General features: G+C 40.1%; 7 non-coding genes across 7 annotated transcripts; all 7 read left to right on the top strand.

Annotated features, from left to right (window-relative positions):
- The first annotated feature begins 2182 nt into the window (after positions 1-2182).
- TRNAA-AGC (transfer RNA alanine (anticodon AGC)) lies at positions 2183-2255 on the top strand. Its single transcript has one exon. It is a non-coding gene; the product is annotated as a tRNA-Ala (tRNA).
- Positions 2256-3232: 977 nt separating this feature from the next.
- On the top strand, positions 3233-3305 carry TRNAA-AGC (transfer RNA alanine (anticodon AGC)). The gene has a single exon. It is a non-coding gene; the product is annotated as a tRNA-Ala (tRNA).
- Positions 3306-6385: 3080 nt separating this feature from the next.
- TRNAA-AGC (transfer RNA alanine (anticodon AGC)) lies at positions 6386-6458 on the top strand. The gene has a single exon. It is a non-coding gene; the product is annotated as a tRNA-Ala (tRNA).
- Positions 6459-7436: 978 nt separating this feature from the next.
- Positions 7437-7509, top strand: TRNAA-AGC (transfer RNA alanine (anticodon AGC)). Its single transcript has one exon. It is a non-coding gene; the product is annotated as a tRNA-Ala (tRNA).
- Positions 7510-9539: 2030 nt separating this feature from the next.
- On the top strand, positions 9540-9612 carry TRNAA-AGC (transfer RNA alanine (anticodon AGC)). Its single transcript has one exon. It is a non-coding gene; the product is annotated as a tRNA-Ala (tRNA).
- Positions 9613-13745: 4133 nt separating this feature from the next.
- On the top strand, positions 13746-13818 carry TRNAA-AGC (transfer RNA alanine (anticodon AGC)). Its single transcript has one exon. It is a non-coding gene; the product is annotated as a tRNA-Ala (tRNA).
- Positions 13819-14795: 977 nt separating this feature from the next.
- TRNAA-AGC (transfer RNA alanine (anticodon AGC)) lies at positions 14796-14868 on the top strand. Its single transcript has one exon. It is a non-coding gene; the product is annotated as a tRNA-Ala (tRNA).
- The last annotated feature ends 1039 nt before the right edge of the window (positions 14869-15907 follow it).

Raw genomic sequence — 15907 nt, 5'->3', positions numbered from 1 at the left:
TTATGGGCAATTGGACTGCAAATAAAGTGTGGAAGGCAGTGAGGTTACTTTTTTCATGTTATGCAGATTAAACACTCAGGGGAATTAGCTCAAATGGTAGAGCGCTCGCTTAGCATGCAAGAGGTAGCGGGGTTGATGCCCGCATTCTCCATTATAAAATTTGCATACATTTTATTTTTAACTTGTCATTGCCCATGGTCATTGCAGAGTAAGAACAGAAAAATCACAGATGGCTTTCAAATATGGTCTCATTATAACAACTAAAGTGGTTTAATCAAAAGGGTTCAGGTATTCTTTAGCATGTGAGAGGAATTTGAATTCTTATGCAATCTCAAAATGAAGTTCTCACAACTTCCGTTTTCATTTTCTCTTATTTTTTTTGACACTCTGTCCTCTGAAGGATGTATAAATCAGGCTTTCCTTGCAAAACAAGAGTAGAGGAATATCCAGGATTTGATTTTCTTCACAAAAAGGGATTGGTCTGCATACTGTCTTAAGGAGGGAGCCCGGCTAGCTCAGTCGGTAGAGCATGAGACTCTTAATCTCAGGGTCGTGGGTTCGAGCCCCACGTTGGGCGAAAACGAGTAATTTTTGCCTGAATATTGCATTGACTCTCATAATATGGAGATTAATCTTGCATTAGACCTGCAATAACTCCCAAAAATTGTCCAGGAATGGATTTCCTTCATAAAAAATGATTAGTCTGCATACCATCTTGAAGTGGGAGCCCGGCTAGCTCAGTCGGTAGAGCATGAGACTCTTAATCTCAGGGTCGTGGGTTTGAGCCCCACGTTGGGCGAAAATGAGTAATTTTTGCTGGACTCTCATAATCTGGTGATTATTCTTGCATTAGACATGCAATAACTATCAAAAATGGTATCTCCCTTGGTTTCTCATTGGTGGGAAATTTAACTTCAAGATTAGGTAGGGTATGAGTCTAGATGAACACACCACAATATCACTCATATTCGAGTAGTAAACAGGCCAACCTGAACTGTAAAACATCCCATAAGTGGAGGTAAGGCATAAGTTAGGAGTGAACTGAACACTGTTATGGGCAATTGGACTGCAAATAAAGTGTGGAAGGCAGTGAGGTTACTTTTTTCATGTTATGCAGATTAAACACTCAGGGGAATTAGCTCAAATGGTAGAGCGCTCGCTTAGCATGCGAGAGGTAGCGGGGTTGATGCCCGCATTCTCCATTATAAAATTTGCATACATTTTATTTTTAACTTGTCATTGCCCATGGTCATTGCAGAGTAAGAACAGAAAAATCACAGATGGCTTTCAAATATGGTCTCATTATAACAACTAAAGTGGTTTAATCAAAAGGGTTCAGGTATTCTTTAGCATGTGAGAGGAATTTGAATTCTTATGCAATCTCAAAATGAAGTTCTCACAACTTCCGTTTTCATTTTCTCTTATTTTTTTTTTGACACTCTGTCCTCTGAAGGATGTATAAATCAAGCTTTCCTTGCAAAACAAGAGTAGAGGAATATCCAGGATTTGATTTTCTTCACAAAAAGGGATTGGGCTGCATACTGTCTTAAGGAGGGAGCCCGGCTAGCTCAGTCGGTAGAGCATGACACTCTTAATCTCAGGGTCGTGGGTTCGAGCCCCACGTTGGGCGAAAACGAGTAATTTTTGCCTGAATATTGCATTGACTCTCATAATATGGAGATTAATCTTGCATTAGACCTGCAATAACTCCCAAAAATTGTCCAGGAATGGATTTCCTTCATAAAAAATGATTAGTCTGCATACCATCTTGAAGTGGGAGCCCGGCTAGCTCAGTCGGTAGAGCATGAGACTCTTAATCTCAGGGTCATGGGTTTGAGCCCCACGTTGGGCGAAAATGAGTAATTTTTGCTGGACTCTCATAATATGGTGATTATTCTTGCATTAGACATGCAATAACTATCAAAAATGGTATCTCCCTTGGTTTCTCATTGGTGGGAAATTTAACTTCAAGATTAGGTAGGGTATGAGTCTAGATGAACACACCACAATATCACTCATATTCGAGTAGTAAACAGGCCAACCTGAACTGTAAAACATCCCATAAGTGGAGGTAAGGCATAAGTTAGGAGTGAACTGAACACTGTTATGGGCAATTGGACTTCAAATAAAGTGTGGAAGGCAGTGAGGTTACTTTTTTCATGTTAGGCAGATTAAACACACAGGGGAATTAGCTCAAATGGTAGAGCGCTCGCTTAGCATGCGAGAGGTAGCGGGATCGATGCCCGCATTCTCCATTATAAAATTTGCATACATTTTATTTTCAACTTGTCATTGCCCATGGTCATTGCAGAGTAAGAACAGAAAAATCACAGATGGCTTTCAAATATGGTCTCATTATAACAACTAAAGTGGTTTAATCAAAAGGGTTCAGGTATTCTTTAGCATGTGAGAGGAATTTGAATTCTTATGCAATCTCAAAATGAAGTTCTCACAACTTCCATTTTCATTTTCTCTTATTTTTTTGACACTCTGTCCTCTGAAGGATGTATAAATCTGGCTTTCCTTGCAAAACAAGAGTAGAGGAATATCCAGGATTTGATTTTTTTCACAAAAAGGGATTGGTCTGCATACTGTCGTAAGGAGGGAGCCCGGCTAGCTCAGTCGGTAGAGCATGAGACTCTTAATCTCAGGGTTGTGGGTTCGAGCTCCACGTTGGGCGAAAACGAGTAATTTTTGCCTGAATATTGCATTGACTCTCATAATATGGAGATTATTCTTGCATTAGACCTGCAATAACTCCCAAAAATTGTCCAGGAATGGATTTCCTTCATAAAAAATGATTAGTCTGCATACCATCTTGAAGTGGGAGCCCGGCTAGCTCAGTCGGTAGAGCATGAGACTCTTAATCTCAGGGTCGTGGGTTTGAGCCCCACGTTGGGCGAAAATGAGTAATTTTTGCTGGACTCTCATAATCTGGTGATTATTCTTGCATTAGACATGCAATAACTATCAAAAATGGTATCTCCCTTGGTTTCTCATTGGTGGGAAATTTAACTTCAAGATTAGGTAGGGTATGAGTCCAGATGAACACACCACAATATCACTCATATTCGAGTAGTAAACAGGCCAACCTGAACTGTAAAACATCCCATAAGTGGAGGTAAGGCATAAGTTAGGAGTGAACTGAACACTGTTATGGGCAATTGGACTTCAAATAAAGTGTGGAAGGCAGTGAGGTTACTTTTTTCATGTTATGCAGATTAAACACACAGGGGAATTAGCTCAAATGGTAGAGCGCTCGCTTAGCATGCGAGAGGTAGCGGGATCGATGCCCGCATTCTCCATTATAAAATTTGCATACATTTTATTTTTAACTTGTCATTGCCAAGGTCATTGCAGAGTAAGAACAGAAAAATCACAGATTGCTTTCAAATATGGTCTCATTATAACAACTAAAGTGGTTTAATCAAAAGGGTTCAGGTATTCTTTAGCATGTGAGAGGAATTTGAATTCTTATGCAATCTCAAAATGAAGTTCTCACAACTTCCGTTTTCATTTTCTCTTATTTTTTTTGACACTCTGTCCTCTGAAGGATGTATAAATCTGGCGTTTCTTGCAAAACAAGAGTAGAGGAATATCCAGGATTTGATTTTTTTCACAAAAAGGGATTGGTCTGCATACTGTCTTAAGGAGGGAGCCCGGCTCGCTCAGTCGGTAGAGCATGAGACTCTTAATCTCAGGGTCGTGGGTTAGAGCCCCACGTTGGGCGAAAACGAGTAATTTTTTCCTGAATATTGCATTGACTCTCATAATATGGAGATTAATCTTGCATTAGACCTGCAATAACTCCCAAAAATTGTCCAGGAATGGATTTCCGTCATAAAAAATGATTAGTCTGCATACCATCTTGAAGTGGGAGCCCGGCTAGCTCAGTCGGTAGAGCATGAGACTCTTAATCTCAGGGTCGTGGGTTCGAGCCCCACGTTGGGCGAAAATGAGTAATTTTTGCTGGACTCTCATAATCTGGTGATTATTCTTGCATTAGACATGCAATAACTATCAAAAATGGTATCTCCCTTGGTTTCTCATTGGTGGGAAATTTAACTTCAAGATTAGGTAGGGTATGAGTCTAGATGAACACACCACAATATCACTCATATTCGAGTAGTAAACAGGCCAACCTGAACTGTAAAACATCCCATAAGTGGAGGTAAGGCATAAGTTAGGAGTGAACTGAACACTGTTATGGGCAATTGGACTGCAAATAAAGTGTGGAAGGCAGTGAGGTTACTTTTTTCATGTTATGCAGATTAAACACACAGGGGAATTAGCTCAAATGGTAGAGTGCTCGCTTAGCATGCGAGAGGTAGCGGGATCGATGCCCGCATTCTCCATTATAAAATTTGCATACATTTTATTTTTAACTTGTCATTGCCCATGGTCATTGCAGAGTAAGAACAGAAAAATCACAGATGGCTTTCAAATATGGTCTCAATATAACAACTAAAGTGGTTTAATCAAAAGGGTTCAGGTATTCTTTAGCATGTGAGAGGAATTTGAATTCTTCTGCAATCTCAAAATGAAGTTCTCACAACTTCCATTTTCATTTTCTCTTATTTTTTTTGACACTCTGTCCTCTGAAGGATGTATAAATCTGGCTTTCCTTGCAAAACAAGAGTAGAGGAATATCCAGGATTTGATTTTTTTCACAAAAAGGGATTGGTCTGCATACTGTCTTAAGGAGGGAGCCCGGCTAGCTCAGTCGTTAGAGCATGAGACTCTTAATCTCAGGGTCGTGAGTTCGAGCCCCACGTTGGGCGAAAACGAGTAATTTTTGCCTGAATATTGCATTGACTCTCATAATATGGAGATTAATCTTGCATTAGACCTGCAATAACTCCCAAAAATTGTCCAGGAATGGATTTCCTTCATAAAAAATGATTAGTCTGCATACCATCTTGAAGTGGGAGCCCGGCTAGCTCAGTCGGTAGAGCATGAGACTCTTAATCTCAGGGTCGTGGGTTTGAGCCCCACGTTGGGCGAAAATGAGTAATTTTTGCTGGACTCTCATAATCTGGTGATTATTCTTGCATTAGACATGCAATAACTATCAAAAATGGTATCTCCCTTGGTTTCTCATTGGTGGGAAATTTAACTTCAAGATTAGGTAGGGTATGAGTCTAGATGAACACACCACAATATCACTCATATTCGAGTAGTAAACAGGCCAACCTGAACTGTAAAACATCCCATAAGTGGAGGTAAGGCATAAATTAGGAGTGAACTGAACACTGTTATGGGCAATTGGACTGCAAATAAAGTGTGGAAGGCAGTGAGGTTACTTTTTTCATGTTATGCAGATTAAACACTCAGGGGAATTAGCTCAAATGGTAGAGCGCTCGCTTAGCATGCGAGAGGTAGCGGGGTTGATGCCCGCATTCTCCATTATAAAATTTGCATACATTTTATTTTTAACTTGTCATTGCCCATGGTCATTGCAGAGTAAGAACAGAAAAATCACAGATGGCTTTCAAATATGGTCTCATTATAACAACTAAAGTGGTTTAATCAAAAGGGTTCAGGTATTCTTTAGCATGTGAGAGGAATTTGAATTCTTATGCAATCTCAAAATGAAGTTCTCACAACTTCCGTTTTCATTTTCTCTTATTGTTTTTTTAAACTCTGTCCTCTGAAGGATGTATAAATCTGGCTTTCCTTGCAAAACAAGAGTAGAGGAATATCCAGGATTTGATTTTTTTCACAAAAAGGGATTGGTCTGCATACTGTCTTAAGGAGGGAGCCCGGCTAGCTCAGTCGGTAGAGCATGAGACTCTTAATCTCAGGGTCGTGGGTTCGAGCCCCACGTTGGGCGAAAACGAGTAATTTTTGCCTGAATATTGCATTGACTCTCATAATATGGAGATTAATCTTGCATTAGACCTGCAATAACTCCCAAAAATTGTCCAGGAATGGATTTCCTTCATAAAAAATGATTAGTCTGCATACCATCTTGAAGCGGGAGCCCGGCTAGCTCAGTCGGTAGAGCATGAGACTCTTAATCTCAGGGTCGTGGGTTCGAGCCCCACGTTGGGCGAAAATGAGTAATTTTTGCTGGACTCTCATAATCTGGTGATTATTCTTGCATTAGACATGCAATAACTATCAAAAATGGTATCTCCCTTGGTTTCTCATTGGTGGGAAATTTAACTTCAAGATTAGGTAGAGTATGAGTCGAGATGAACACACCACAATATCACTCATAATCGAGTAGTAAACAGGCCAACCTGAACTGTAAAACATCCCATAAGTGGAGGTAAGGCATAAGTTAGGAGTGAACTGAACACTGTTATGGGCAATTGGACTTCAAATAAAGTGTGGAAGGCAGTGAGGTTACTTTTTTCATGTTATGCAGATTAAACACAAAGGGGAATTAGCTCAAATGGTAGAGCGCTCGCTTAGCATGCGAGAGGTAGCGGGATCGATGCCCGCATTCTCCATTATAAAATTTGCATACATTTTATTTTTAACTTGTCATTGCCCATGGTCATTGCAGAGTAAGAACAGAAAAATCACAGATGGCTTTCAAATATGGTCTCATTATAACAACTAAAGTGGTTTAATCAAAAGGGTTCAGGTATTCTTTAGCATGTGAGAGGAATTTGAATTCTTATGCAATCTCAAAATGAAGTTCTCACAACTTCCATTTTCATTTTCTCTTATTTTTTTTGACACTCTGTCCTCTGAAGGATGTATAAATCTGGCTTTCCTTGCAAAACAAGAGTAGAGGAATATCCAGGATTTGATTTTTTTCACAAAAAGGGATTGGTCTGCATACTGTCTTAAGGAGGGAGCCCGGCTAGCTCAGTCGGTAGAGCATGAGACTCTTAATCTCAGGGTCGTGGGTTCGAGCCCCACGTTGGGCGAAAACGAGTAATTTTTGCCTGAATATTGCATTGACTCTCATAATATGGAGATTAATCTTGCATTAGACCTGCAATAACTCCCAAAAATTGTCCAGGAATGGATTTCCTTCATAAAAAATGATTAGTCTGCATACCATCTTGAAGCGGGAGCCCGGCTAGCTCAGTCGGTAGAGCATGAGACTCTTAATCTCAGGGTCGTGGGTTCGAGCCCCACGTTGGGCGAAAATGAGTAATTTTTGCTGGACTCTCATAATCTGGTGATTATTCTTGCATTAGACATGCAATAACTATCAAAAATGGTATCTCCCTTGGTTTCTCATTGGTGGGAAATTTAACTTCAAGATTAGGTAGAGTATGAGTCGAGATGAACACACCACAATATCACTCATAATCGAGTAGTAAACAGGCCAACCTGAACTGTAAAACATCCCATAAGTGGAGGTAAGGCATAAGTTAGGAGTGAACTGAACACTGTTATGGGCAATTGGACTTCAAATAAAGTGTGGAAGGCAGTGAGGTTACTTTTTTCATGTTATGCAGATTAAACACAAAGGGGAATTAGCTCAAATGGTAGAGCGCTCGCTTAGCATGCGAGAGGTAGCGGGATCGATGCCCGCATTCTCCATTATAAAATTTGCATACATTTTATTTTTAACTTGTCATTGCCCATGGTCATTGCAGAGTAAGAACAGAAAAATCACAGATGGCTTTCAAATATGGTCTCATTATAACAACTAAAGTGGTTTAATCAAAAGGGTTCAGGTATTCTTTAGCATGTGAGAGGAATTTGAATTCTTATGCAATCTCAAAATGAAGTTCTCACAACTTCCATTTTCATTTTCTCTTATTTTTTTTGACACTCTGTCCTCTGAAGGATGTATAAATCTGGCTTTCCTTGCAAAACAAGAGTAGAGGAATATCCAGGATTTGATTTTTTTCACAAAAAGGGATTGGTCTGCATACTGTCTTAAGTAGGGAGCCCGGCTAGCTCAGTCGGTAGAGCATGAGACTCTTAATCTCAGGGTCGTGGGTTCGAGCCCCACGTTGGGCGAAAACAAGTAATTTTTGCCTGAATATTGCATTGACTCTCATAATATGGAGATTAATCTTGCATTAGACCTGCAATAACTCCCAAAAATTGTCCAGGAATGGATTTCCTTCATAAAAAATGATTAGTCTGCATACCATCTTGAAGTGGGAGCCCGGCTAGCTCAGTCGGTAGACCATGAGACTCTTAATCTCAGGGTCGTGGGTTCGAGCCCCACGTTGGGCGAAAATGAGTAATTTTTGCTGGACTCTCATAATCTGGTGATTATTCTTGCATTAGACATGCAATAACTATCAAAAATGGTATCTCCCTTGGTTTCTCATTGGTGGGAAATTTAACTTCAAGATTAGGTAGGGTATGAGTCTAGATGAACACACCACAATATCACTCATATTCGAGTAGTAAACAGGCCAACCTGAACTGTAAAACATCCCATAAGTGGAGGTAAGGCATAAGTTAGGAGTGAACTGAACACTGTTATGGGCAATTGGACTGCAAATAAAGTGTGGAAGGCAGTGAGGTTACTTTTTTCATGTTATGCAGATTAAACACTCAGGGGAATTAGCTCAAATGGTAGAGCGCTCGCTTAGCATGCGAGAGGTAGCGGGGTTGATGCCCGCATTCTCCATTATAAAATTTGCATACATTTTATTTTTAACTTGTCATTGCCCATGGTCATTGCAGAGTAAGAACAGAAAAATCACAGATGGCTTTCAAATATGGTCTCATTATAACAACTAAAGTGGTTTAATCAAAAGGGTTCAGGTATTCTTTAGCATGTGAGAGGAATTGGAATTCTTATGCAATCTCAAAATGAAGTTCTCACAACTTCCGTTTTCATTTTCTCTTATTGTTTTTTTAAACTCTGTCCTCTGAAGGATGTATAAATCTGGCTTTCCTTGCAAAACAAGAGTAGAGGAATATCCAGGATTTGATTTTTTTCACAAAAAGGGATTGGTCTGCATACTGTCTTAAGGAGGGAGCCCGGCTAGCTCAGTCGGTAGAGCATGAGACTCTTAATCTCAGGGTCGTGGGTTCGAGCCCCACGTTGGGCGAAAACGAGTAATTTTTGCCTGAATATTGCATTGACTCTCATAATATGGAGATTAATCTTGCATTAGACCTGCAATAACTCCCAAAAATTGTCCAGGAATGGATTTCCTTCATAAAAAATGATTAGTCTGCATACCATCTTGAAGCGGGAGCCCGGCTAGCTCAGTCGGTAGAGCATGAGACTCTTAATCTCAGGGTCGTGGGTTCGAGCCCCACGTTGGGCGAAAATGAGTAATTTTTGCTGGACTCTCATAATCTGGTGATTATTCTTGCATTAGACATGCAATAACTATCAAAAATGGTATCTCCCTTGGTTTCTCATTGGTGGGAAATTTAACTTCAAGATTAGGTAGAGTATGAGTCGAGATGAACACACCACAATATCACTCATAATCGAGTAGTAAACAGGCCAACCTGAACTGTAAAACATCCCATAAGTGGAGGTAAGGCATAAGTTAGGAGTGAACTGAACACTGTTATGGGCAATTGGACTTCAAATAAAGTGTGGAAGGCAGTGAGGTTACTTTTTTCATGTTATGCAGATTAAACACAAAGGGGAATTAGCTCAAATGGTAGAGCGCTCGCTTAGCATGCGAGAGGTAGCGGGATCGATGCCCGCATTCTCCATTATAAAATTTGCATACATTTTATTTTTAACTTGTCATTGCCCATGGTCATTGCAGAGTAAGAACAGAAAAATCACAGATGGCTTTCAAATATGGTCTCATTATAACAACTAAAGTGGTTTAATCAAAAGGGTTCAGGTATTCTTTAGCATGTGAGAGGAATTTGAATTCTTATGCAATCTCAAAATGAAGTTCTCACAACTTCCATTTTCATTTTCTCTTATTTTTTTTGACACTCTGTCCTCTGAAGGATGTATAAATCTGGCTTTCCTTGCAAAACAAGAGTAGAGGAATATCCAGGATTTGATTTTTTTCACAAAAAGGGATTGGTCTGCATACTGTCTTAAGGAGGGAGCCCGGCTAGCTCAGTCGGTAGAGCATGAGACTCTTAATCTCAGGGTCGTGGGTTCGAGCCCCACGTTGGGCGAAAACGAGTAATTTTTGCCTGAATATTGCATTGACTCTCATAATATGGAGATTAATCTTGCATTAGACCTGCAATAACTCCCAAAAATTGTCCAGGAATGGATTTCCTTCATAAAAAATGATTAGTCTGCATACCATCTTGAAGTGGGAGCCCGGCTAGCTCAGTCGGTAGAGCATGAGACTCTTAATCTCAGGGTCGTGGGTTCGAGCCCCACGTTGGGCGAAAATGAGTAATTTTTGCTGGACTCTCATAATCTGGTGATTATTCTTGCATTAGACATGCAATAACTATCAAAAATGGTATCTCCCTTGGTTTCTCATTGGTGGGAAATTTAACTTCAAGATTAGGTAGGGTATGAGTCTAGATGAACACACCACAATATCACTCATATTCGAGTAGTAAACAGGCCAACCTGAACTGTAAAACATCCCATAAGTGGAGGTAAGGCATAAGTTAGGAGTGAACTGAACACTGTTATGGGCAATTGGACTGCAAATAAAGTGTGGAAGGCAGTGAGGTTACTTTTTTCATGTTATGCAGATTAAACACTCAGGGGAATTAGCTCAAATGGTAGAGCGCTCGCTTAGCATGCGAGAGGTAGCGCGGTTGATGCCCGCATTCTCCATTATAAAATTTGCATACATTTTATTTTTAACTTGTCATTGCCCATGGTCATTGCAGAGTAAGAACAGAAAAATCACAGATGGCTTTCAAATATGGTCTCATTATAACAACTAAAGTGGTTTAATCAAAAGGGTTCAGGTATTCTTTAGCATGTGAGAGGAATTTGAATTCTTATGCAATCTCAAAATGAAGTTCTCACAACTTCCGTTTTCATTTTCTCTTATTGTTTTTTTAAACTCTGTCCTCTGAAGGATGTATAAATCAGGCTTTCCTTGCAAAACAAGAGTAGAGGAATATCCAGGATTTGATTTTCTTCACAAAAAGGGATTGGTCTGCATACTGTCTTAAGGAGGGAGCCCGGCTAGCTCAGTCGGTAGAGCATGACACTCTTAATCTCAGGGTCGTGGGTTCGAGCCCCACGTTGGGCGAAAACGAGTAATTTTTGCCTGAATATTGCATTGACTCTCATAATATGGAGATTAATCTTGCATTAGACCTGCAATAACTCCCAAAAATTGTCCAGGAATGGATTTCCTTCATAAAAAATGATTAGTCTGCATACCATCTTGAAGTGGGAGCCCGGCTAGCTCAGTCGGTAGAGCATGAGACTCTTAATCTCAGGGTCCTGGGTTCGAGCCCCACGTCGGGCGAAAATGAGTAATTTTTGCTGGACTCTCATAATCTGGTGATTATTCTTGCATTAGACAAGCAATAACTATCAAAAATGGTATCTCCCTTGGTTTCTCATTGGTGGGAAATTTAACTTCAAGATTAGGTAGGGTATGAGTCTAGATGAACACACCACAATATCACTCATATTCGAGTAGTAAACAGGCCAACCTGAACTGTAAAACATCCCATAAGTGGAGGTAAGGCATAAGTTAGGAGTGAACTGAACACTGTTATGGGCAATTGGACTGCAAATAAAGTGTGGAAGGCAGTGAGGTTACTTTTTTCATGTTATGCAGATTAAACACTCAGGGGAATTAGCTCAAATGGTAGAGCGCTCGCTTAGCATGCAAGAGGTAGCGGGGTTGATGCCCGCATTCTCCATTATAAAATTTGCATACATTTTATTTTTAACTTGTCATTGCCCATGGTCATTGCAGAGTAAGAACAGAAAAATCACAGATGGCTTTCAAATATGGTCTCATTATAACAACTAAAGTGGTTTAATCAAAAGGGTTCAGGTATTCTTTAGCATGTGAGAGGAATTTGAATTCTTATGCAATCTCAAAATGAAGTTCTCACAACTTCCGTTTTCATTTTCTCTTATTTTTTTTGACACTCTGTCCTCTGAAGGATGTATAAATCAGGCTTTCCTTGCAAAACAAGAGTAGAGGAATATCCAGGATTTGATTTTCTTCACAAAAAGGGATTGGTCTGCATACTGTCTTAAGGAGGGAGCCCGGCTAGCTCAGTCGGTAGAGCATGAGACTCTTAATCTCAGGGTCGTGGGTTCGAGCCCCACGTTGGGCGAAAACGAGTAATTTTTGCCTGAATATTGCATTGACTCTCATAATATGGAGATTAATCTTGCATTAGACCTGCAATAACTCCCAAAAATTGTCCAGGAATGGATTTCCTTCATAAAAAATGATTAGTCTGCATACCATCTTGAAGTGGGAGCCCGGCTAGCTCAGTCGGTAGAGCATGAGACTCTTAATCTCAGGGTCGTGGGTTTGAGCCCCACGTTGGGCGAAAATGAGTAATTTTTGCTGGACTCTCATAATCTGGTGATTATTCTTGCATTAGACATGCAATAACTATCAAAAATGGTATCTCCCTTGGTTTCTCATTGGTGGGAAATTTAACTTCAAGATTAGGTAGGGTATGAGTCTAGATGAACACACCACAATATCACTCATATTCGAGTAGTAAACAGGCCAACCTGAACTGTAAAACATCCCATAAGTGGAGGTAAGGCATAAATTAGGAGTGAACTGAACACTGTTATGGGCAATTGGACTGCAAATAAAGTGTGGAAGGCAGTGAGGTTACTTTTTTCATGTTATGCAGATTAAACACTCAGGGGAATTAGCTCAAATGGTAGAGCGCTCGCTTAGCATGCGAGAGGTAGCGGGGTTGATGCCCGCATTCTCCATTATAAAATTTGCATACATTTTATTTTTAACTTGTCATTGCCCATGGTCATTGCAGAGTAAGAACAGAAAAATCACAGATGGCTTTCAAATATGGTCTCATTATAACAACTAAAGTGGTTTAATCAAAAGGGTTCAGGTATTCTTTAGCATGTGAGAGGAATTTGAATTCTTATGCAATCTCAAAATGAAGTTCTCACAACTTCCGTTTTCATTTTCTCTTATTTTTTTTTGACACTCTGTCCTCTGAAGGATGTATAAATCAAGCTTTCCTTGCAAAACAAGAGTAGAGGAATATCCAGGATTTGATTTTCTTCACAAAAAGGGATTGGGCTGCATACTGTCTTAAGGAGGGAGCCCGGCTAGCTCAGTCGGTAGAGCATGACACTCTTAATCTCAGGGTCGTGGGTTCGAGCCCCACGTTGGGCGAAAACAAGTAATTTTTGCCTGAATATTGCATTGACTCTCATAATATGGAGATTAATCTTGCATTAGACCTGCAATAACTCCCAAAAATTGTCCAGGAATGGATTTCCTTCATAAAAAATGATTAGTCTGCATACCATCTTGAAGTGGGAGCCCGGCTAGCTCAGTCGGTAGAGCATGAGACTCTTAATCTCAGGGTCATGGGTTTGAGCCCCACGTTGGGCGAAAATGAGTAATTTTTGCTGGACTCTCATAATATGGTGATTATTCTTGCATTAGACATGCAATAACTATCAAAAATGGTATCTCCCTTGGTTTCTCATTGGTGGGAAATTTAACTTCAAGATTAGGTAGGGTATGAGTCTAGATGAACACACCACAATATCACTCATATTCGAGTAGTAAACAGGCCAACCTGAACTGTAAAACATCCCATAAGTGGAGGTAAGGCATAAGTTAGGAGTGAACTGAACACTGTTATGGGCAATTGGACTTCAAATAAAGTGTGGAAGGCAGTGAGGTTACTTTTTTCATGTTAGGCAGATTAAACACACAGGGGAATTAGCTCAAATGGTAGAGCGCTCGCTTAGCATGCGAGAGGTAGCGGGATCGATGCCCGCATTCTCCATTATAAAATTTGCATACATTTTATTTTCAACTTGTCATTGCCCATGGTCATTGCAGAGTAAGAACAGAAAAATCACAGATGGCTTTCAAATATGGTCTCATTATAACAACTAAAGTGGTTTAATCAAAAGGGTTCAGGTATTCTTTAGCATGTGAGAGGAATTTGAATTCTTATGCAATCTCAAAATGAAGTTCTCACAACTTCCATTTTCATTTTCTCTTATTTTTTTGACACTCTGTCCTCTGAAGGATGTATAAATCTGGCTTTCCTTGCAAAACAAGAGTAGAGGAATATCCAGGATTTGATTTTTTTCACAAAAAGGGATTGGTCTGCATACTGTCGTAAGGAGGGAGCCCGGCTAGCTCAGTCGGTAGAGCATGAGACTCTTAATCTCAGGGTTGTGGGTTCGAGCTCCACGTTGGGCGAAAACGAGTAATTTTTGCCTGAATATTGCATTGACTCTCATAATATGGAGATTATTCTTGCATTAGACCTGCAATAACTCCCAAAAATTGTCCAGGAATGGATTTCCTTCATAAAAAATGATTAGTCTGCATACCATCTTGAAGTGGGAGCCCGGCTAGCTCAGTCGGTAGAGCATGAGACTCTTAATCTCAGGGTCGTGGGTTTGAGCCCCACGTTGGGCGAAAATGAGTAATTTTTGCTGGACTCTCATAATCTGGTGATTATTCTTGCATTAGACATGCAATAACTATCAAAAATGGTATCTCCCTTGGTTTCTCATTGGTGGGAAATTTAACTTCAAGATTAGGTAGGGTATGAGTCCAGATGAACACACCACAATATCACTCATATTCGAGTAGTAAACAGGCCAACCTGAACTGTAAAACATCCCATAAGTGGAGGTAAGGCATAAGTTAGGAGTGAACTGAACACTGTTATGGGCAATTGGACTTCAAATAAAGTGTGGAAGGCAGTGAGGTTACTTTTTTCATGTTATGCAGATTAAACACACAGGGGAATTAGCTCAAATGGTAGAGCGCTCGCTTAGCATGCGAGAGGTAGCGGGATCGATGCCCGCATTCTCCATTATAAAATTTGCATACATTTTATTTTTAACTTGTCATTGCCAAGGTCATTGCAGAGTAAGAACAGAAAAATCACAGATTGCTTTCAAATATGGTCTCATTATAACAACTAAAGTGGTTTAATCAAAAGGGTTCAGGTATTCTTTAGCATGTGAGAGGAATTTGAATTCTTATGCAATCTCAAAATGAAGTTCTCACAACTTCCGTTTTCATTTTCTCTTATTTTTTTTGACACTCTGTCCTCTGAAGGATGTATAAATCTGGCGTTTCTTGCAAAACAAGAGTAGAGGAATATCCAGGATTTGATTTTTTTCACAAAAAGGGATTGGTCTGCATACTGTCTTAAGGAGGGAGCCCGGCTCGCTCAGTCGGTAGAGCATGAGACTCTTAATCTCAGGGTCGTGGGTTAGAGCCCCACGTTGGGCGAAAACGAGTAATTTTTTCCTGAATATTGCATTGACTCTCATAATATGGAGATTAATCTTGCATTAGACCTGCAATAACTCCCAAAAATTGTCCAGGAATGGATTTCCGTCATAAAAAATGATTAGTCTGCATACCATCTTGAAGTGGGAGCCCGGCTAGCTCAGTCGGTAGAGCATGAGACTCTTAATCTCAGGGTCGTGGGTTCGAGCCCCACGTTGGGCGAAAATGAGTAATTTTTGCTGGACTCTCATAATCTGGTGATTATTCTTGCATTAGACATGCAATAACTATCAAAAATGGTATCTCCCTTGGTTTCTCATTGGTGGGAAATTTAACTTCAAGATTAGGTAGGGTATGAGTCTAGATGAACACACCACAATATCACTCATATTCGAGTAGTAAACAGGCCAACCTGAACTGTAAAACATCCCATAAGTGGAGGTAAGGCATAAGTTAGGAGTGAACTGAACACTGTTATGGGCAATTGGACTGCAAATAAAGTGTGGAAGGCAGTGAGGTTACTTTTTTCATGTTATGCAGATTAAACACACAGGGGAATTAGCTCAAATGTAGAGTGCTCGCTTAGCATGCGAGAGGTAGCGGGATCGATGCCC

The sequence above is a fragment of the Lissotriton vulgaris genome, chromosome 1_1, assembly GCF_964263255.1.
Source record: "Lissotriton vulgaris chromosome 1_1, aLisVul1.2, whole genome shotgun sequence".
Taxonomy (NCBI): domain Eukaryota; kingdom Metazoa; phylum Chordata; class Amphibia; order Caudata; family Salamandridae; genus Lissotriton; species Lissotriton vulgaris.
Note: the sequence above shows the minus strand (reverse complement) of the source record. Positions and strands in the feature narration are given on the sequence as shown.